Source organism: Schistocerca serialis, chromosome 5, assembly GCF_023864345.2.
Source record: "Schistocerca serialis cubense isolate TAMUIC-IGC-003099 chromosome 5, iqSchSeri2.2, whole genome shotgun sequence".
NCBI classification, from domain to species: Eukaryota; Metazoa; Arthropoda; class Insecta; order Orthoptera; family Acrididae; genus Schistocerca; species Schistocerca serialis.
This window is the reverse complement of record NC_064642.1, coordinates 625,908,814-625,932,286: the sequence shown is the minus strand read 5'-3', so window position 1 is coordinate 625,932,286 and position 23,473 is coordinate 625,908,814.

Below are 23,473 nucleotides of genomic sequence, written 5' to 3'. Positions count from 1 at the left end.
ATGCAACTCAGACCACCCTTTGTGACAATGCAGCTCGACTACAATTTGTTGTTTGTTCAAAACTACAGATTCTTCAAAGAATGGCTCTGAGCACTATGGGACTCAACATCGTAGGTCATCAGTCCCCTAGAACTTAAAACTACTTAAACCCAACCAACCTAAGGACACCACACACATCCATGCCCGATGTAGGATTCGAACCTGCGACCGTAGCAGTCCCGCAGTTCTGGATTGTAGCGCCTAGAACCGCACGGCCACCGCGGCCGGCCTACAGATTCTTCAACATCTCCACATATTGCGCGTGAATGGGTTCGAATCCTGGCCCAGTACTAAAGTTTTCATTATGTATTATCAAGGTCTAGCATGAGAGCACCTATCTGCTGGTAGATAATAATTTTGATTTTAATGCTTTTTCATTCGTTGTCAACACTAACTATATCTGACGTTTTTGACTCCCAGTGAGACACAGAACTATTTGCGAGATCACTTTAAGTTCAAGGATGTTGGTGGAGAAAAATTCTGTAGCTGTCGTCTCTTTGTGTGTAGTCGACAACGATATGTGTGGGGTTCGATTCCCAGTCAGCACTGAACTCTTCGTCATATTATTTCTAGTTCAAACATGCTCACATGTCGCTGCCTTGTGTAACAAACCCATATTTAACGTTCGTTTTCTCTAGATTATAACAGCGATAGGTGTCGGTTGGAGTCCTGGGAAGAAAAAAATTAATGTTTCTTCTCGTCATTTCAGTCAAAACATCTAGCGACTACCGAGAAAATCCGATATGCACAGTTGATTGTGCTTCGATAACAATCTGAGTAGGTTCTGGGTTCGAATCCCTGTTCAACACAAAGCCTTACCTCAAGGCATTTCAAGTAAGTTACTTGTTAAGAAGCAATATTTAACATGTTTCGTAGTTCGTTAACAGGGTCAATGGATGCTGGATAGGGATTCCCGTCCGTTAAAAATATTTACGTTATGTAATTTTAAGTTGATACTTGCCAACCGAAACTGTCTAAAATCGAGGTATATCACTCTCTGTATGCATAGTCAGGAATGACTGCTAGTTTCCATCAGTCACGAAATCTTTGTTTAGTCTGCATGACCTGGGTTTGAATCCATATGCAGAACGAGACGGTTCGTCGTGTCATTTGAAGTTCATACACATTCTCAATTAGCTGCTGGTAAATAACTTAAATTTTCAATGTCATTTTGCGTTAAATAATAAGTACGGTATGTTACTTTGAAGAGGAAATCATGAATACGACGAATTTCCGACGTGCATAACCTATCTGTCGCAATAATGAGAGTGGTAGCATTTCAGGTATGTCATTTATTGTAGTAAATGTGAGCTTACAAGCCTTAAGGGGGTCTTATCTGTGATAAGGTGTTCCCTGATATTTTTAGTATCGTGGTATAACTTTACATCTTGAGTTATTGCGATACAGAGCAGTGTTTTCTAGTGGTGACTTGTTGGAACCATTTTCAATAGTCAAACGACTGTACTGAGGAGCGATTAGAGGACCTGCTAGACAGCTGCGTTATGTGGGTTGCATGCGAATCAGACGAAGTGCAATTCAGGTCGCTCGGATACTTTTGAGCATGACTGTACATTATTTCCCCCATTCTTGAACGTGTCACATGCTTTTAGTATAACTTAAATAAATTGTGTCATAATACCAAGTTTTACGAGAAATGGAGACAGAAGCTTTTTGGGCCCATCTTTGAATCTAAAACTACTTTTTTCCCTCCATTGTTTAGTATTCTAACTGAACAAATTTTTTGAGACCAGTGCTTATCTTTTACACGACTCTCCCATTTGAATAGGAAGCAGGGGACCTTCCCCACAACTTGAACGCACCCAATATGGGGCCTATGGCTTGTCTTAATCCGCATCCTTTATGCCAATATAAACTTCTTTGACACAGTGAGATTTACCGCTGACGCCTTTTCACTATAAATTTGCCACAGATGTATCAGAAGTTGTCAGGAGAATTAATATAATCTTTTTATGCCACGAAATTCGCAAAAGCAGGTACCAGCCGATTTATCACCCATTGCTGAAGCTTGCTTGAAAAACGTACCTAAAACAAACATGTAGGACTCAACGTAACAATATCACCGAAATCCATAGATAGCTGTATTATCTATAGAACTACATAAAGACAAGCCGCTGTTTAATGTTGTTACCAGAAATCTCGATATGTGCTTGACAGATTTATTCAGATTTTCACACGATATTCTATTAAAATAGGCGACATATTTGTAATACGCACACACACACACACACACACACACACACACACACACACACACACATACACATGTGTATATATGTACAGGGTGGTCCATTGATAGTGACCGGGCCAAATGTCTCACGAATTAAGCGTCAAACGAAAAAACTACAAAGAACGAAACTCGTCTAGCTTGAAGGGGGAAACCAGATGGCGCTATGGTTGGCCCGCTAGATGGCCCTGCCATTGGTCAAACGTATATCAACTGCGTTTTTTTAAATAGGAACCCCCATTTTTATTACATATTCGTGTAGTATGTGAAGAAATATGAATGTTTTAGTTGGAGCACGTTTTTCGCTTTTTGATGCATGGCGCTGTAGTAACAAACATATGGCTCTCAATTTTAGACGAACAGTTGGTACCAGGTAGGTTTTTTAAATTAAAATGCAGAACATAGATACGTTTGAACATTTTATTTCGATTGTTCCAATGTGATGCATGTACCTTTGTGAACTTATCATTTCTGAGAACGCATGCTGTTACAGCGTGATTACCTGTAAATACCACATTAATACAATAAATGCTCAAAATGATGTCCGTCAACCTCAATGCATTTGGCAATACGTGTAACGACATCCCTCTCAACAGCGCGTAGTTCGCCTTCCGTAATGTTCGCACATGACAATGCGCTGACGTATGTTGTCAGGCGTTGTCGGTGGATCACGATAGCAAATATCCTTCAACTTTCCCCACAAAAAGAAATGCGGGGACGTCAGATCCAGTGAACGTGCGGGCCATGGTATGGTGCTTCGACGACCAATCCACCTGTCATAAAATATGCTTTTCAATACCGCCTCAACCGCACGCGAGCTATGTGCCGGACATCCATCATGTTGGAAGTACACCGCCATTCTGTCATGCAGTGAAACATCTTGTAGTAACATCGGTAGAACATTACGTAGGAAACCAGCATACATTGCACCATTTAGACTGTCGTCGATAAAATGGGGGCCAATTATCCTTCCTCTCATAATGCCGCACCATACAACGTCGCTGATGTTCGACTTGCGCAGCCATCGTGGATTATCCGTTACCCAATAGTGCATATTATGCCGGTTTACATTACCGCTGTTGGTGAATGACGCTTCGTCGCTAAATAGAATGAGTGCAAAAAATCTGTCATCGTCCCGTAATTTCTCTTGTGCCCAGAGGCAGAGCTGTACACGACGTTCAAAGTCGTCGCCATGCAATTCCTGGTGCATAGAAATATGGTACGGGTGCAATCGATGTTGATGAAGCATTCTCAACACCGACGTTTTTGAGATTCCCGATTCTCGCGCAATTTGTCTGCTACTGATATGCAGATTAGCCGCGACAGCAGCTAAAACACCTACTTGGGCATCATCATTTTTGCAGGTAGTGGTTAACGTTTCACATGTGGCTGAACACTTCCTGTTTCCTTAAATAACGTACCTATCCGGCGAACGGTCCGGACACTTGGATGATGTCGTCCAGGATACCGAGCAGCATACATAGCGCACTCCAGTTGGGCATTTTGATCACAATAGCCATACATCAACACGATATCGACTTTTTCCGCAATCGGTAAACGGGCTATTTTAACACGGGTAATGTATCACGAAGCAAATACCGTCCGCACTGGCGGAATGTTACGTGATACCACGTACTTATGCGTTTGTTACTATTACAGCGCCATCTATCACAAAGCGAAATAGTGGTCCATCTAAAACATTCATATTTCTTTAGGTACTACACGAACATATAACAAAAATGGGGGTTCCTATTTTAAAACACGCAGTTGATATCCGTTTGACCTATGGCAGCGCCATCTAGCGGGCCAATCATAGCGCCATCTGGTTTCCTCCTTCAAGCTAGACGAGTTTCGTTCTTTGTAGTTTTTTCGTTTGACGCTTATTTCGAGAGATATTTGGCCCGGTCACTATCAATGGACCACACTGTGTATATACTATTAGGCCTATATGAAGATAAGTTGATGTTTAACATTGTTATCAAAAGTCTCCAAAAGTTCTTGACAGATTTACTTCAAAATTTTATACGATACCCTAACAGACCTACGGATAGACATATATATTTTTTAAATATATTTAGCATTCAGATATAATGGAAGGAAATATGTTCTGAAGCCAAGATCGCTAAACATCATTTATTTCACGATGACCGGTTACGACAGAAGCTTCCAGTCATCATCCTACTTTCAGAAAATTAAGAGCATACATATCAGTCACATTGCACTTTAAATTTCCGAATATCACATAAACCGGTCGTCGTGGAACAAATAGTGTTTAGCGATCTTGGCTTCAGAAGAAATTTCTTTCCAGTAAATCGACAGATCGCTCCCATCACACAAACGTGTATAACCTTTATACTGGGCGAACATTAATAAAACTAGCAAACTACTGGGACGGACTCCTGACATGAAAGGGAAGAAAAAAATCCTATGAACATTTGTCCAGATGTGCATCGTTAAAACGGTAGATGGCGCTGACGAATGAAAGTTCCTCTGACCACATGCCATGTGTTCCTTGTACGTTACAGGTTGTGTGACTGAGACAGCGTGCTGTAAGCAGCAGAATGACCCGGCAATCATGTCGGGAACAAGCCGACATGGTGTTTGAGTTTGGCCAAGCAGATGGAGATGGTCGAGAGGCAGCACGACTGTACCGAAACAAGTACCCTCACAGACACCAACCACATCACACAACGTTTCAAGTTCGTTTTGGGCGCTTGTGTAATAATGGGTGATTTCAGGAAGGCGGCGGACTGTGCGTCCACCAGCTTTGGAGGACTGTAGAACGACGAGCGTTATCATGTTGGAAAACACCCACTGGAATGCTGTTCATGAATGGCGGCACAACAGGTCGAATCATCAGATTGACATATAAATTTGCAGTCGGGGTGCGTGAGGTAACTGAAGTGTTGGCAGAAGAGCCAACACCGTGTTGCTAGAGGAGGCCGAAAGGCACGCGTTAAGCTCACGCTGATTGGCGTGAGGTCTGGAACAGTTAAAGGATTTGAATCTAGCAAATAAAGTACGTAGCTGTTGGAATACTTAACTTTAATCCACAATTGGAGAACATCGCTCTTGTTGATACATCAATATAACTGGTAATGGCGCCTTGCTAGGTCGTAGCAAATGACGTAGCTGAAGGCTATGCTAACTATCGTCTCGGCTATTGAGAGCGTATTTGTCAGTGAACCTTTCCTAGCAAAGTCGGCTGTACAACTGGGGCGAGTGCTAGTAAGTCTCTCTAGACCTGCCGTGTGGCGGCGCTCGGTCTGCAATCACTGACAGTGGCGACACGCGGCTCCGACTTATACTAACGGACCGCGGCCGATTTAAAGGCTACCACCTAGCAAGTTTGGTGTCTGGCGGTGACACCACATTCCTCCCCCGCAAATCGGCGTACGGTTGTGTTATAAGGCTTCCGCCCGCCGTGGGGAGGACCCCATGGTGACGTATGCGACGAGGTGGGGAGCCTAACAACAGGCGAGGCTGTGCCACCCGCACCCGGCCATTCGGTCCGAGGGGAGCTAGGAAACGCCTGAAAACCTAGTCCAGGGTACACGCCAACATGCGGTGTATGCGCCCGTAAAGAGACAGGAGGGGCCGATGGGTCGACCTCCATCGCGGCGGGGCAGCTGACGGGCAAAGACGACATCTGGTCCGGGGCGGGCAAGAGGTCCATGTCGGAGGACAGCTGGTCACGGGAAGCGATCGGCGGCGCGTGACCCAGGGAGGCGCTTGGCGGCTGCAGCGAAGCGTCCACTGCGGGCGTCGCCGGCGGGAGAACAGGCGGCGGCGGCGGCGGCGGCGGCGGCGCGTCGCCATGGGGCAAAATTGAAGGCAGCGTCGGTAACACCTAGGGATGAGGCGAGCCAGTAGATGGGTCCCCAGGGCGCTGACCGGACGGCACGGTCGCTGAAAGCAGACGGGGAGCGGCAGAACCCGTGCGACGACAGAGGCGCATCTGATTGAGATGCCGACGCACCTCACCAGAGGCCCCCAAAACCAGATACATAGCGCGGCCGAGGCAGCGAAGAATGCACCCTGCGAGCCAACGCCGTGAACCTCGATAGTTGCGATAGTATACAACGTCGCCTGGAGCAAAAGCAGGTGGCTGCCGCTGATGCGGCGGATGCAGCAAAGACATCAAGGTTCGATGAGGACGACTGTGGAGCAACTCAGCCGGCGAGCGACCATCTCGGGGCTGAGAGCGATACGAGGACAAAAAGAGCAATAACACGTCCTCCCGAGAATGCGACTCTTTCAACTTCTACATCTGTGACTTGAATGTCCGGACCAATCGTTCAGCGGCACCGTTTGACTGAGGCGAAAACGGCGCGGATGTCAGATGTTGAACACCATTGGCCTTGCAGAATGACTGAAATTCGGTGGACATGAATTGTGGGCCATTGTCGGAAACAATAGTCTGTGGATGACCTTCAATGCAAAAGATAGCGGATAACGCTTGGATGGTGGCAGACGACGTCGTGGAAGACATCCGGACAACAAAAGCAAAATTACTGAAAGAATCTACCACAACCAACCATCGAGCATTCCAGAATGGACCAGCAAAATCGATGTGTAAGCGTTGCCAAGGGGAGGTGGCTTTTGGCCATGCAAAGAATTTCCGCGGCGGTGCGGATTGTTGTTCGGCACACGCCCTGCAAGAAGAGCACATATTCGTAATCGCAGCATCGATTCCGAACCAAGTACAGTGCTGACGAGCAAGTTGTTTCGTTCGCACTATACCCCAATGTCCTTGGTGGAGAAGCCGTAAGACAGAGGACTGTAACGAACGTGGGACCACGACCCTGGACTGATCATTATCAGAACGCAACAGCAAAACATCACGTCGTACAAAAAGTCTCTCCTTATGAGCAAAAAATCGGCGAACCAACGGATCCTCGATCCGTGACTTTGACAAGGGCCATTGCGTAGCAACAAAACGCAAAACGGTAGCAAGGACAGGGTCAGCAGCTGTGGCTGTAGCTACACGACGAAAATCAATCGGAAACGATTCGACCACGTCATCGGTTTCCGAATCAATGAACATGCAAGCAAGTTCGGAAGAATCGAATGCTCTATCCTCAGCAACAGGCAAACGGGACAACGCATCAGCGTTGCCGTGCTTAGCAGTGGACCGATACAAGATATCGTAGCGGTACTGCGAGAGGAAAATAGACCAGCGAATGAATTTCTGCACTGTACGTGGAGGTACAGGCTTGTTTGGATGAAAAAGCGATGTCAAAGGTTTGTGGTCCGTGATGATGGTAAAGTGACGACCATACAAGAAATCATGAAACTTAGTAACACCAAAGACGAGAGCCAAAGCTTCTTTCTCGATCTGTGAATAATTTCTTTGCGCAGACGAGAGCAATTTGGACGCAAAGGCAATAGGGCGATCGTGCGATCCATCTTTGTGCGCAAGCACAGCACCGATCTCGAAATCCGATGCATCTACCATCAACAAAAGGGGTTTCTGGGGATGGAATGGCGTAAGGCAAGTATTAGAAAGCAACGCCGATTTCAACTGGCGAAAGGCGCGTTCGCATTCCGTCGTCCAGACGAACGGAACACCTTTACGGGGTAAGCGATGAAGCGGAGCTGAAATGGAAGAGGCTTTGCGCACATATTTATTATAGTAATTTATTTTTCCCAGCACACTCTGTAGCTGCTTCAAATTCTGCGGCGAAGGCACACGCGGAGTGCAAGCTGAGCTTAATATTTGCAGCATAGTGCCCAGAGTCGATCGCGGTCCTCTGGTTTGGAGCCGTGTGGAGGGTCTAAACCAGAGGCTCAGACGACTCTGCGACTATAATGGTTGCAAATTCATCGACCTCCGTTATTGGGTGGAGAACTGTAGGGCCCCCCTAGACAGGTCAGGCGTGCACTACACACCGGAAGCAGCTACTAGGGTAGCAGAGTACGTGTGGCGTGCACACGGGGGTTTTTTAGGTTAGAGGGACCCCCCCTTGGGCGAAACGATAAAATACCTGACGGCTTACCAGAGAGGACATTATCATCGTTGATAAAGAACGTCCGTCCTCAGAGACCAAAAACAGGAAAAGTTAACGTAATATTGGTAAACTGCAGGAGTATCCAGGGCAAGGTTCCTGAATTAGTATCTCTTATTGAAGGAAATAGTGCGCATATAGTATTAGGAACGGAAAATTGGTTAAAACCGGAAGTGAACAGTAACGAAATCCTAGACACAGAATGGAATATATACCGCAAGGATAGGATAAACGCCAATGGTGGAGGAGTATTTATAGCAGTAAAGAATTCAATAATATCCAGTGAAGTTATTAGCGAATGCGAATGTGAAATAATCTGGGTTAAGTTAAGTATCAAAGGTGGGTCAGATATGATAGTCGGATGCTTCTATAGACCACCTGCATCAGCAACCGTAGTAGTTGAGCGCCTCAGAGAGAACCTGCAGAACGTCGTGAAGAAGTTTCGTGATCATACTATTGTAATAGGGGGAGACTTCAATCTACCAGGTATAGAATGGGATCGTCACACAATCAGAGCTGGAGCCAGGGACAGAGACTCTTGTGACATTATCCTGACTGCCTTGTCCGAGAATTACTTCGAGCAGATAGTTAGAGAACCAACTCGTGAAGCTAACGTTTTAGACCTCATAGCAACAAATAGACCGGAACTTTTCGACTCCGTGAATGTAGAAGAGGGTATCAGTGATCATAAGTCAGTGGTTGCATCAATGACTACAAGTGTAATAAGAAATGCCAAGAAAGGAAGGAAAATATATTTGCTTAACAAGAGTGATAGGGCACAAATCGCAGAATATCTGAGTGACCACCATCAAACGTTCATTTCTGAGGAAGAGGATGTGGAACAAAAATGAAAAAAATTCAGAAACATCGTCCAGTACGCCTTAGATAAGTTCGTACCGACTAAGGTCCAAAGCGAGGGGAAAGATCCACCGTGGTATAACAATCATGTACGAAAGGTACTACGGAAACAAAGAAAGCTTCATCATAGGTTTAAGAGTAGTCGAATCATAGCTGATAAGGAAAAGCTGAACGAAGCGAAAAAGAGCGTAAAGAGAGCAATGAGAGAAGCATTCAACGAATTCGAACATAAAACATTGGCAAACAATCTAAACAAGAACCCTAAAAAGTTTTGGTCACATGTAAAATCGGTAAGCGGATCTAAATCCCCTATTCAGTCACTCGTTGACCACGATGGCACCGAAACAGAGGACGACCGAAGAAAGGCAGAAATACTGAATTCAGTGTTCCGAAACTGTTTTACTGCGGAAAATCGTAACACGGTCCCTGACTTCAGCCGTCGCACGGACGCCAAAATGGAAAATATTGAAATAAACGATATCGGAATTGAAAAACAACTGCTATCACTTAGTAGCGGAAAAGCATCCGGACCAGACGAGATACCCTTAAGATTCTACAGTGATTATGCTAAAGAACTTGCCCCCTTTCTATCAGCAATTTATCGTAGATCGCTGGAAGAACGTAAAGTACCTAGCGACTGGAAGAAAGCGCAGGTCGTTCCCATTTTCAAGAAGGGTCATAAATCAGATGCGAATAATTATAGGCCTATTTCGCTTACGTCAATCTGTTGTAGAATAATGGAACATGTTTTGTGTTCTCGTATTATGACGTTCTTAGATAATACAAATCTCCTTCATCATAACCAACATGGATTCCGCAAACAGAGATCATGTGAAACTCAGCTCGCCCTATTTGCCCAAGAAATTCACAGTGCCGTAGACACTGGCGAGCAGATTGATGCCGTATTCCTGGACTTCAGGAAGGCATTTGATACGGTTCCGCACTTACGTTTAGTGAAAAAAATACGAGCTTACGGAATATCGGACCAGGTTTGTGATTGGATTCAGGATTTCCTAGAAGAAAGAACACAACATGTCATTCTTAACGGTTCAAAATCTGCAGATGTAGAGGTAATTTCGGGAGTACCGCAGGGAAGCGTGATAGGACCTTTATTGTTTACAATATTCATAAATGACTTAGTTGACAACATCGGTAGCTCCGTGAGGCTATTTGCAGATGACACGGTTGTCTACAAGAAAGTAGCAACATCAGAAGACTCGTACGTACTCCAGGAGGACCTGCAGAGGATTAATGCATGGTGCGACAGCTGGCAGCTTTCCCTAAACGTAGATAAATGTAATATAATGCGCATACATAGGGGCAGAAATCCATTCCAGTACGATTATGCCATAGGTGGTAAATCATTGGAAGCGGTAACGACCGTAAAATACTTAGGAGTTACTATCCGGAGCGATCTGAAGTGGAATGATCACATAAAACAAATAGTGGGAAAAGCAGGCGCCAGGTTGAGATTCATAGGAAGAATTCTAAGAAAATGTGACTCATCGACGAAAGAAGTAGCTTACAAAACGCTTGTTCGTCCGATTCTTGAGTATTGCTCATCAGTATGGGACCCTTACCAGGTTGGATTAATAGAAGAGATAGACATGATCCAGCGAAAAGCAGTGCGATTCGTCATGGGGACATTTAGTCAGCGCGAGAGCGTTACGGAGATGCTGAACAAGCTCCAGTGGCGGACACTTCAAGAAAGGCGTTACGCAATACGGAGAGGTTTATTATCGAAATTACGAGAGAGCACATTCCGGGAAGAGATGGGCAACATATTACTACCGCCCACATATATCTCGCGTAATGATCACAACGAAAAGATCCGAGAAATGAGAGCAAATACGGAGACTTACAAGCAGTCGTTCTTCCCACGCACAATTCGTGAATGGAACAGGGAAGGGGGGATCAGATAGTGGTACAATAAGTACCCTCCGCCACACACCGTAAGGTGGCTCGCGGAGTATAGATGTAGATGTAGATGTAGATGTATGGCACTGAGGTGCTTTGGACTGGGATGTATGCCTTGGGCATTGAGTACATGGCCCAGATAGGGTAAGTCCCGAGCAAAAAACACGTATTTGTCCTTCCGCAAGCGAAGACCATTTTGTCGCAAGACCTGAAATAATGTTCTGAGATTGGCTAAATGTTCTTCTTCCGTCTTTCCGGAGATCACAATATCGTCCAGATAGTTTGCTGCAGTAGGGACCGACGCACAAACAGTTTGCAGATATTGCTGAAACAATGCAGGGGCGGATGCACACCCGAATGGCAGTCTTTTGAATCGATACAAACCAAGATGCGTGTTAACCACCAAAACGCGCTGGGATTCTTCGTCCACCGGTAGTTGCAAGTACGGATCTGCTAGGTCCAATTTCGAAAAATGTTTACCCGGGCACAGTTTGTCAAACAGATCTTCCGGGCGGGGTAAAGGAAAAGTTGCAATCACTAGTTGTGGATTCACTGTTGCCTTGAAGTCCACACAAAGTCTCAGGCTTCCAGAAGGTTTTGGCAAAATTACTAAGGGTGATGCCCAGAGAGAAGTCTGTACACGTTCAATCACACCTTGTGATTCCAAATCGTGTAATGTTCTTGCGACCTCATCACGCAATGCGTGGGGAACAGTGCGCGCTCTGAAAATTTTCGGTTGCGCGTTTACTTTCAGTTCCAAATGTGCTTTGTAGTTCTTAGCGCAACCTAGGCCCGGTGCAAAAATGTCTGCAAATTCTTCACAGAGACGAGAAACACTGGCTGAAGGCACAGTCTGGTTCACTGATAGGACCTGATTGACTATAGACAAGTTAAACAACTGAAATAAATCTAAACCAAACAAGTTCACAGCAGAAGAAGAACGAAGGACGTAAATAGACACAAGTTTTGTTTGTCCCTTGTATGTTGCAAGAAGGCTGCACTGTCCTAACACAGGGATATTCTGACCGGAATAACTATTTAACTTAACATTTGCGGCACGCAACGGAGGTGTGCCCAGTTGTTGGTACGTGTCGTGCTTGATTAGTGAAACAGCAGCTCCGGTATCGAGCTGGAATGGTATCACGTGGCAATGAATGTCCAAATCTACAAAAAGTTTATTGCCCTGCTGACGACAAGAGCGACTGTCTCGTGCAACGTGAACAGACACTGGTACAGAAGCACTTGGAACCTGACGCGATTTCCGGCGATGTCGACGCACACTATTTGTGGGACGAACACAGTCACTGTTAGAGAGAGTTGCACTGGGCGGAGTGGAATGAACGGCATGAATGTCCATGGGCGAAGGTTCACGATCCTGAGTATTTGTGCTTCGAGTCCGGCGCGAAGCAAAGGGCCTGGAATGGTTGCGAGTGTCCGGTCTGAGCTTTTTCTGGCAAACACTCTGAACATGTCCTTTTTTATTACAGAAAAAGCAAATAGCTTGGCGTGACGGGCAGTTCTCACGCGAATGTCTAGTAGCTGACGAAGAGCGTAGACAGCGTTTGGAGGCAAATCGAATAAGAATTGCTCCAAGGTGATCCGTGAGGACCCCGCAACAACGGGTACAGTCGAGTTCGACTCTCCCCGTTGGAACTTACGAACAAAATTATTTGGAACGTCGACAAAACAGACGGCCAAACGCGACAAATCAGACAGAACGTTTGGCGTTCAAATGTGATCCAACAGTCGATTACGCCGCTGATGCTCTGGTCGAGGATTATGTTGTTCGAGCAGAAGGGTCAAATTGCCACTGCCGACACAGCCACCTAAGCCATTGGCACCATTGCTTTCTGGCGAATAATCTCAATTGAAGCATTTTGCAGAGTATACAAAACTACAAAAGTTTCTTCCTAATGACATTATGTGGGGCGAAGGTTATAGAAGAACCAGGTTTTAACTCAAATTTTAAGGTAAACTCTTTTTCGATCGCAACACACATCACATCACAAACACATCACGCAGACAAACATCAGTGAGTCACAAAGTTTCACCGAGGCTCATAAATCAATAATTTTTCTTCGTTTTTATAGATTCAAGGACAAATTCACCATAGTGTAGGGGCATTGTTGCCTCCAGTGAATACTGATCAGTCATTTATAATTTATTTCCTCGGAAATTCTGATGGTGAAATGAATCGGCATTGTGCCATCAGTCGTTCAGTTAAGCGAGGATTGCTGCACAATTACAGAATACAGGGAAGCTCTGTTTACGTCTAACTTTATAATCTTGCCTGCTCGTAGATTAAAACCATGCGAAACGCTGTCATTAAAGCTACTATCCTCACAGCTCCAGCAGCTGGAAAGGTCTCTCTCATACCCCGTGTACTAATTATTCCAGCCGATTTACCCATTCGTTTCGAGTTCTGGCGCCTAACAAGGTTCCGTTAGCAGTAACAATAAATAAAATCAGAGAGAGGCATAGGAGGAGATGGACAGATAAGGAGGGAAGAAATGGATATAAAGAAGGGGAGAGACGATACGTACGGAGGGATGAGGGAGGAAGAGATAGTGTGGGACAAGAGCTGTACAGGAAGCCGGGGGAGCTGATGAACAGAGATAGGTGGAAGAGGAAGAGATGGGCCAAGGGGGTGGGGGAGGAGGAGAAGGATAGAGTGACGGGAGGAAGAACAAGATTAGGACGGATATCCAATTCCCATAAATATTTAGCATTTGGGAAGCATTGTCCGGGTTCGCTAGACTGTTGCTAAAAGAAATAAATGGCCTGTATTGGGAACAAGTGTATTCAATACGCCCAAAATCAATCATTTTTATACTTGTTTTTATGACTCCCTCAATCACTTTACCTGCTCCACATCATAATATTACATATCCAATTTGATGTACCTTAGATTGTAGCGAACTGTCATGATTTACTACCGCTCACAAAAATATTAAAATGTCATTTTCCTTAGGTAGGCCAAATGGGGTTCAGCTACCTTATTTAACGCATTGTGGACAAGCTGTGCCTGACGTTCGCTAGATTCTGGCACATTTGTGACGCCAGTACACATTGATAGAGCGTGTCGCAATATTTACATCCGGCTTCTGTTTCTCCAACACAGATTGTGTTTCAGACCGATTTCATAGAATGTCATGAGGGCACATCAGTGCAGAAGGGTTGATAACTACGATTGTTACAGACTAGAGCTGTAAAACTACCAAAGGCTGCTGTAGACCGTCATAAGTAAGTGTAGACCGCTACAGCTTACTTAGTAATTTTGCTCAGTTACGGTAGCACCCGCGTAAACTGTAAGTAGGTGTGTTGCGTACCTGTCAGGCGTTACCTCATAACGATCGGTTTCATTACGAATGTGATCAGTCTCACTAGATTCCCTAAACCCGGAAGCGATGAACCGTCTAGAAACCGAGTAAGGATACATACAGGGCCAGGTAACCTACGGAACATTTTTTGTTCTGCGTAGTTATCCTCTTCTCCGTTACTTATAAGTAAACACTATTTATAGCGAAATTGAAACTGTCAGTGTTCAATTCCGGTTTTATTCGAAAACTGTTTTTTATGTGAACCAGAGGAATGTTGTAATAAAAATAAAGAGAACAATATAAGTTTATTATATAGCGCTACAAAACGCAATTTTCTCAAACCAAAAATATATCAAACATAGCTTTAGTACTTCATCGAACTTATGTAAAACATGTTTCCGTTATTCATAAACAACTTTCGCACTTATCAACAATAAGGGGAAACTCTTGGCTTTGATCATTATGACGAATGTTCTACTGAACACAAAATGACAATATTTTTATGTTTTTGCATGTAGACTGTATTTGCATCAAAAGTAATTGCTTTGGTTATATAAAAGCGCAGAAGTTACGCGATCAAATAATTTTTGTTACTTATTAAAAGCGATTTTTATTCTGTAACGATTTAAGATACATAATGGAGTAACAGTGAATGGTGTGAAGTTCTAATTATGTGCGAAACAAACAATAAAACAACAGAGAAGTCGTCCATTCCCATTTTGTCGCTTATTCATTCATTCACGATTCTTTCCTAATGCTACTAATACTACCGGTAATGCGTCGTTCAGTGTACAGATCTGCATGAGTAAACTCGCCCATCATTGGATCGACTGTTCTACCTCCAGCACCTCCTAAGAATGGTTCAAATGGCTCTGAGCACTATGGGACGTAACTTCTGAGGTCATCAGTCCCCTAGAACTTAGAACTACTTAAACCTAACTAACCTAAGGACATCACACACATCCATGCCCGAGGCAGGAATTCGAACCTGCGACCGTAGCGGTCACGCGGTTCCAAACTGAAGCGCTTAGAACCGCACGGCCACACCGGCCGGCCAGCACCTCCTAGCTCTTGCACTTACTCGTCTGTGTGTGTTTCGGTACCCTCAGGACACATCGATCTTACGGGTTGTACCAATTTCCAATCAAATAAATCTGCTATAAGCCGTTTAAAATCATGTCTCTTGCACTTCAATCGTTTAATATGGTACTTTTGCATCTCAACTCCTGCTTGTTTTCCGATGTTATATATTTTCTACACATCAGTTCGTCGTCCCAGTCATTTCTTCTTTCTTGAAATCCATAAAAATGTTTCCTGCGTCCATCTATCATTCTCACAAGTCGTGACCACTTCCATTTCAGTTTCATTACGAGCATAATTATGTCTCCCATTCCTGATTGTTCACTCATACATTTATTTCTTTCCCTACCTATTCAAAAATTCCCACTACAGAATTACACGTTTCAGAGTTGTTTTCGCACTGAAATCCACGTCTCGCTGTCGCAAGTCTAAAATGGTAATACACGCTGCTTGGTTGTGGAACCTCTATTGAGTTTACGCAAAGTATGCTAGGTCATTTTTGCTCTACTTTTCGGATCATTCCCTGTCCTTCAACTGTCCTAAATATAAAAACTAAGCAACAGGTTCAACGGTTCATTGTTAATCTTTACAATGCTTTTTTCTCTGCAATGGGAAACTGTGTTTAGTTCACCAAAACCATTCTACGAAATTTTTTCCCCTGTTCATGTCTTCTCATGTCTTTTACGTGGTGAAAAATTCAACTGGTTTTATGTCTTCAGTATTAATCTCCGTAATGTACTTCTAAATTTGGTGAAAACACTTTGTATTTGCCTTACTATAACTGATGTTCAGGCTGAGGGGTGTATAGGTGTTTGTCTCGTCCATCACCTTTTTTTTAAGTATAGCAATTACGATAATGTTACGGTTTTGGGAGGCTGTCTTATTCTCAAGACATTCAGCAAATAATTTTGTTTATACCTTTTGTATTATTCTTCTTCCATCCTCAAACATGTGTTTTAAAACACCATTATCTCCGGGCGCCTCTCCTTCCTTCAGTCCTACAATGGATTTATACACACCACTTTGCACACTTACAAGACGTAGTTGTTTTCTTTATTCAGTTTTATGTTTTGATCCATCTGTTGAAATGTATAAATACTGAAGAGCTAAAGAAGCTGGTACACTTGCCTAATATCGCGTAGGGCCCCCGCGAGCACGCAGAAGTGCCACAGCACAACGTGGCATGCACTCGACTAATGTCTGAATAGTGCTGGAGGGAATTGACACCATGAGTCCTGTAGGGTTGTCCATAAATCCGTAAGAGTACAAGGGGGTGGAGATCTCTTCTGAACAGCACGTTGCAATGCATCCCAGATACACTCAATAATGTTCATGTCTGGGGAGTCTGGTGTCTAGCGGAAGTGTTTAAACCCAAAAGAGTGTTCCTGGAGTCACTCTGTAGCAATCCTGGACGTGTGGGGTGTCGCATTGTCCTGCTGGAACTGCCCAAGTCCGTCGGAATGCGCAGTGGACATGAATGGATGCAGGTGATCAGACAAGATGTTTACGTACGTGTCACCCGTCAGGGTTGTATATATATACGTATCAGGGGTCCCATGTCAAAACAACTGCTCACTCCCTACACCATTACAGAGCCTCTACCAGCTTGAACAGTCCCCTGCTGACATCCAGGGCCCATGGACTGACGAGGTTATCTCCATACGCGTACACGCCCATCCGCTCGATACAATTTGCTACGATACTCGTCCGACCAGGGAACGTGTTTCCAGTCTTCAACAGTCCAATGTCGGTGCTGACGGGCCCAGGCGAGACCTAAAGCTTTGTGTCGTGCAGTCATCAAGGGTACAAGGGTGGGCTTTCGGCTTCGAAATCCCATGTCGATGATGTTTCGTTGAATGGTTCGCACGGCGACATTTGTTGATGGCCCAGCACTGAAATCTGCAGCAATTTGCGGAAGGATTGCACTTCTGTCACGTTGAATGAGCCTCTTCAATAGTGGTTGGTCGCGTTTTTGCAGGATCTATTTCCGGCCGCAGTGATGTCGAAGATCTGATGTTTTGCCGAATTCCTGATATTCACGGTACACTTGTGAAATGGCCGTACGAGAAAATTCCCACTTCATCGCTATCTCCGAGATGCTGTGTCCCATCGCTCGTGCGCCGACTATAACACCACGTTCAAACTCACTTAAATCTTGATAACCTGCCATTGTGGGAGCAGTAAGCGATCTAACAACTGAGAAGACACTTGTTACATATAGTCGTTGCTGACCGCAGCGCCGTATTATGCCTGTTTACATATCTCTGTTTTTGAATACGAATGCCTATACCAGTTTCTTTGGCGCTTCAGTGTATGACAATAATTCCTTTAATGTTAGTACTGTTTTTCCTGTGATTTTAGATACTGGGGCAACTTCTTTAATACCTGATGAAAGGTGATATCTATCCTATTCATATCCTCTCACACCTGTTTTAGAATAGTCGTGTTAAATTTTCATATTCCTGTAGTCATAAGTGGAAACTTTCACCTTCTCTTTAGTCTAATAGGTGCCTTTTTCAATTTTAAATTTTCTTTTCATTGGCCTTCCTCATTATTACAACATTTTTACTGTCTGCAGGGTCTTTTCGCTCTAGATTTGTATCTATTATTACTTTGCACCTCAGAAGTCTACGATCATTTGCAACTCTGACGTACTTATATCCGTTACAACCTGTGAAATTTCTCTAGTATTTTATAAAATTTCAATAAATTTAATTTTTTATTATATTTTATTTTGTCAAAATTTGTTTTATTCTAGAGGAATTTATTAAATAGAAACATTTTGTCCTTTTACAGATATGCTAATAAGGTATGAATTTCTGGCGTCATGCTCAGTCTCCCATTACAGAATTACCGTTTAGTTTTTGTTCTACTTTCACATTAAATAACCTGTAGCAGTCTTGTAGTGGGGTCTGCTGTGGATTTATTTCTATATTATTTTTAAGCTCAAGTCTTATTATTATGTTTAGATTCCCTCAATATTTGTAGTACAGTGTTTAATTTCCTTGTTTACATTAAAACCGAAGAATGCATTTCCTCCGAGCTCTGTTTCTCTGTAACAAATCATATAATAACTTCTAAATTTATATGTTAACCTTTTAACCACTTTTGTGGTTACGTCTGCTACATATCATTTGATGTTCGTTAACTCTTCTCACAAAGGGATTAACCCACCTTCGGGTCTTAATGTTCTGAAATTTCTTATCTCTAAGTAAAAAGTAGCATCTGCTACCGCGAGTCCGATTTCAATATTATTGTTTATATGTGTAATCATGTAAGTAGCTGGGTGTGTCCTATGACTTAAAACCATGATCTTGGTTTCCTCAGACTACCACTGCCAACATTTTTTCTAGGGCTGGGCAACGATACTGGCGATCGAAAACGGGCTCAAAGATTTCCCTATCATCGTTCGATACAGTATCGGGTTTGTTCGAACACTCTCGTGTTGATTCGCGCTACGCGAGTGCAAGAGAAACTACGAATAAGCCACAACAATAAGTTACGTCTCCTCTTAAATTTTGACACTTTCATGAAATGTTGGAGGAAATAGCGTTAAATCCTACCATTGCACAAAATCCTATTGTGTTTGAACGAATTTACATGAGTTCCCATTTAGTGCCAATACGTGTTGACATACAAATATTTATGCTGATTGTTAAGGTAACAGACAAAGCCGAATATGTGTCCTCCAAAAAACAGTACTTGACTGAATCCTGTATAATATTTTATTTGTTTATGAGAAACGGTAATGATTTACGAAGTATGTTGCAAATGAGTAATTCAATCCCTATTCACATAGTAGAATAACAGATAAAAACGTTACCAGACTTTAATCAGTTTGAAAGCAAGACGGCAACATTCAGATGAAACAATCAAGACAAGCTGTCGAACAAACGAAATATATCGTAATAAAGTGAGAAATTGCGAATATGAATTACAGTAGCCAGACCGGTCTTGGAGGTAGTACCATCAGACGTCACTAGATCGCGGGACGAGCTAAAATTTGAGGATTTGACAGAATCATGATTGCGATCTTTTATTTATTTATTATTCACTGTTGTCACGCATGACCTGAACGGCAGAAGATATTACAGACCGTTTTCGTCAATTATTTTTATTATTAAATTCAATAGTGCATCAAAAACTCTAACACAAGTAGTTGCGATAGTACCAACGAAAGGCACTAGATGGCAGGCCGATCAAAAGATCGAACAGAACCCAAGATTTCCCTATTTGAATTGTGACATAAACTGTTCGAACAGTTCGAATCGTGTTCGAACAGAGCCCTAATTTTTATACACATGCCGAAAAAAGAGGTCCCAGAAAGTGGCAGTAACGTCTACGACAAGCCATGCCTGCCAGGGCCTGAAGAGTTTGACGAAACACATGAAGAATGTTAAAACTCGGCAGAGCCATGATAACCCGTTCAAAACCTAGGTCTTGAACTAAAACTTAACAAGTAAGAAGTTGTAGGTGATCGCATCGCACTAACAGTTGATCAATAAAAAACTTCATGAAGCTGCTTGTCCTGTATTCCATGGGGTATACTTAACCCAGTAAGAAACATTAATGCATCACGGCATAATCTTAGAAAAAATATCTAAAGCTGAACGCACTGTTATAGTAGCGGGAAGTCAGTCTTGTCTATGTGTAATTAAAAAATGTAGACAATTGTTTCCACTTAAAATAAGTTAAAAGCTAGTCCTGCTGTCACGATGTAATTCAGCGTAGCATGAGTAGCGGAAACTCCAGACAAATCGCGCTAGTCATGAATGACTGTGAGTTGTATGTAGATAACATTCGGTTATTTAATCAGCTTAGTCTGTTTTGGGCTCAGATGCCGTAGGAGTGACGGGATAGCGAGTGACTTCCACATGCATTGCGTGCTTCATTGGGGTACTTGTAATTTTCTTGCGAGTACTTGTCCTCTCATATTAAGTATTCACCACCTATCCATATTGCATTATACTGTCTCAGACGTCCAGTATCTTAGTTATAACCACGTATACCTGTTTATACTTCTCCCACTCTTTCTCACCTTCACCTAGTAACCAGCACATGAAATAAAACTACGCAGCATTCAAAAGGAGACCAAACATTTTGCTGTTAATATCTGCGTAGCTTCCTTTTCGATAGATCTCAGCTATCATCTCCCTTGCCAGCAGCTACACAGTATCTCTGCCCCACTGTCAGTTTTCTTTCAGCTCTTCCATACCATAGAACACAGATAACATAGACTACGCGTGACATCATTACACTGAAACCAACATCTAAGTCACGTGACTCAGGGCAGGACAACGAGTTTCTGCTGTAACGCACTGTGTGGGGTGGAGCTGACACTGTTTTTTCTCATTTATAACTGAAATGAAGCATGGATTTTTAACGAGAAAATAACTTGCCTTATTGGTATTACACCTGTAGTAGTGCAGCTAATCTGATTTCTCCGAAATTACTGCCATAAATGTGAAGGTTATCGCTTGCCTGTGGCCAGGTGAAACGTACCCACGGTTCTGTTTACAAACAAGAAAATTACAATTCTTCAGTGAATATATGTTCAAAAGAGTCTTGTTTTGACCTTACACACTTCACGAACGGATGAAAATCTCAATTTTGAAATAAAACTATTTCAAAATACTTACAATTACCATGAGTTGAAAGTTAGGATGGCTGTTGGTCATTGGATGCAAAACTTGATGAATGACTAAGATTTGAGATATTGGTTAATGTCTAGCTCACTATACAAGTATAATCAACATTTTTCAATACATTACGCTTCCTATCTTGATATCGTTTCGGTACCTGTACTGGATCGAGAAAAAGTCAGAAATTATATGCGATTATTTTGTTTAAATACTTGACATTAAGCACATAAATCGTTAGAAAACTAATGCTGCAAGAATTTACAGTGCCAAAAAAGAGTATTCACTTGTTGTTGTTGTGGTCTTCAGTCCTGAGACTGGTTTCATATAGCTCTCCATGCTACTCTATCCTGTGCAAGCTTCTTCATCTCCCAGTACCTACTGCAACTTACATCCTTCTGAATCTGCTTAGTGTATTCATCTCTTGGTCTCCCTCTACGATTTTTACCCTCCACGCTGCCCTCCAGTACTAAATTGGCGATCCCTTGATGCCTCAGAACATGTCCTACCAACCGATCCCGTCTTCTAGTCAAGTTGTGCCACAAATTTCTCTTCTCCCCAATCCTATTCAATACCTCCTCATTAGTTACGTGATCTACCCATCTAATCTTCAGCATTCTTCTGTAGCACCACATTTCGAAAGCTTCTATTCTCTTCTTGTCTAAACTATTTATCGTCCATGTTTCACTTCCATACATGGCTACACTCCATACAATACTTCCTGACACTTAAATCTATACTCGATGTTAACAAATTTCTCTTCTTCAGAAACGCTTTCCTTGCCATTGCTAGTCTACATTTTATATCTTCTCTCCTTCGATCATCGTCAGTTATTTTTCTTCCCAAATAGCAAAACTCATTTTCTACTTTAAGGCTCTCATTTCCTTATCTAATTCCATCAGCATCACCCGATTTAATTCGACTACATTCCATTATCCTCGTTTTGCTTTTGTTGATGTTCATCTTATATCCTCCTTTCAAGACACTGTCCAATACATTCAGCTGCTCTTCCAAGTCCTTTGCTGTCTCTGACAGAATTACAATGTCATCGGCAAACCTCAAATTTTTATTTCTTCTCCATGAATTTTAATACCTACTCCGAACTTTCCTTTTGTTTCCTTCACTGCTTGCTCAATATACAGATTGAATAACATTGGGGAGAGGCTGCAACCCTGTCTCACTCCCTTCCCAAGCACTGCTTCCCTTTCATGTCCCTCGACCCTTATAACTGCCATCTGCTTTCTGTGCAAATTGTAAATAGCCTTTCGCTCCCTGAATTTTACCCCTGCCACCTTCAGAATTTGAAAGAGAGTATTCACTTAACAACAATTATTCTGTCGCTTGTTAAAAAGAACTGTCAATACGTTTCGACTTGATCACACGTAAAAACGATACCATTGCTTTATTATCAGGGATTTCGGAGAAACTACGTTAACTGCACTACTACATGTTCGTTGAATTTTCAAAATCATTGCTTGATTTCAGTTATAAATGGGAGAAACTGTAACTGTCAGCTCCGCTTCACACAGCGCGTCAAGACAGAAACTGTTTTCTGACCAGAGTCACGTGACTTAGATGTTGGTTTCAAGCCTTAACACGCCAGAGACAGGGACAGGCGCGGTCTATGTTTTATATGGTTTATGACCCATGCAACAGAATTAGCTCTGGGGTGAGCTTACCACATTGCGCAAGTTCTCAACCTTAAGCTAGGACAGTCGCCTGACTTCAGGATAGTTCCGTCTTTTTACACTTTACGTAAAGATAGAAGCTTTAGCATTATATTTATTTTCCCGTTTTTACACATCTGTTTATTTGTAACTGAAATGATCAATTGCCGTTGTTACCTAAAGATAGAAGCTTTAGCATTATATTTATTTTCCCGTTTTTACACATCTGGTTATTTGTAACTGAAATGATGAATTGCCGTTGTTGTACAGATGCATAGAGAAGTGCATGAAAGAAGTGACAGTTACTCTCATAGGAGAGTACCACGAAGGCCTAACACTAATTATCATGCTACTGTCCGCTGTTTAATATGTTGAGAAATATCGACACACGGCGTAATTACAGGCTAATTTTTGTGACTGTATGACTATTTACGAGGCACGAGAAAAGAAATTCAGTAGTGCCGGAGTATGCTGTCACCCAATTCGTCGAATGTACACATTTCGAGCAGTACTCATCTTCAGATAAGATTTCCATTCAATAGTCTGAATTATTTACTACATTTTTTTGCAGATTTTCAAGCGACTGAATTAGTTTTGGATGTGATGTGGAGGTTCCGTACCTCAATCGGTAAAGACATAACTCTTACAGTATAACACTGTTGTCCGTTCGTCTGTCTGTCTGTCTATTAAGACCCTTTTT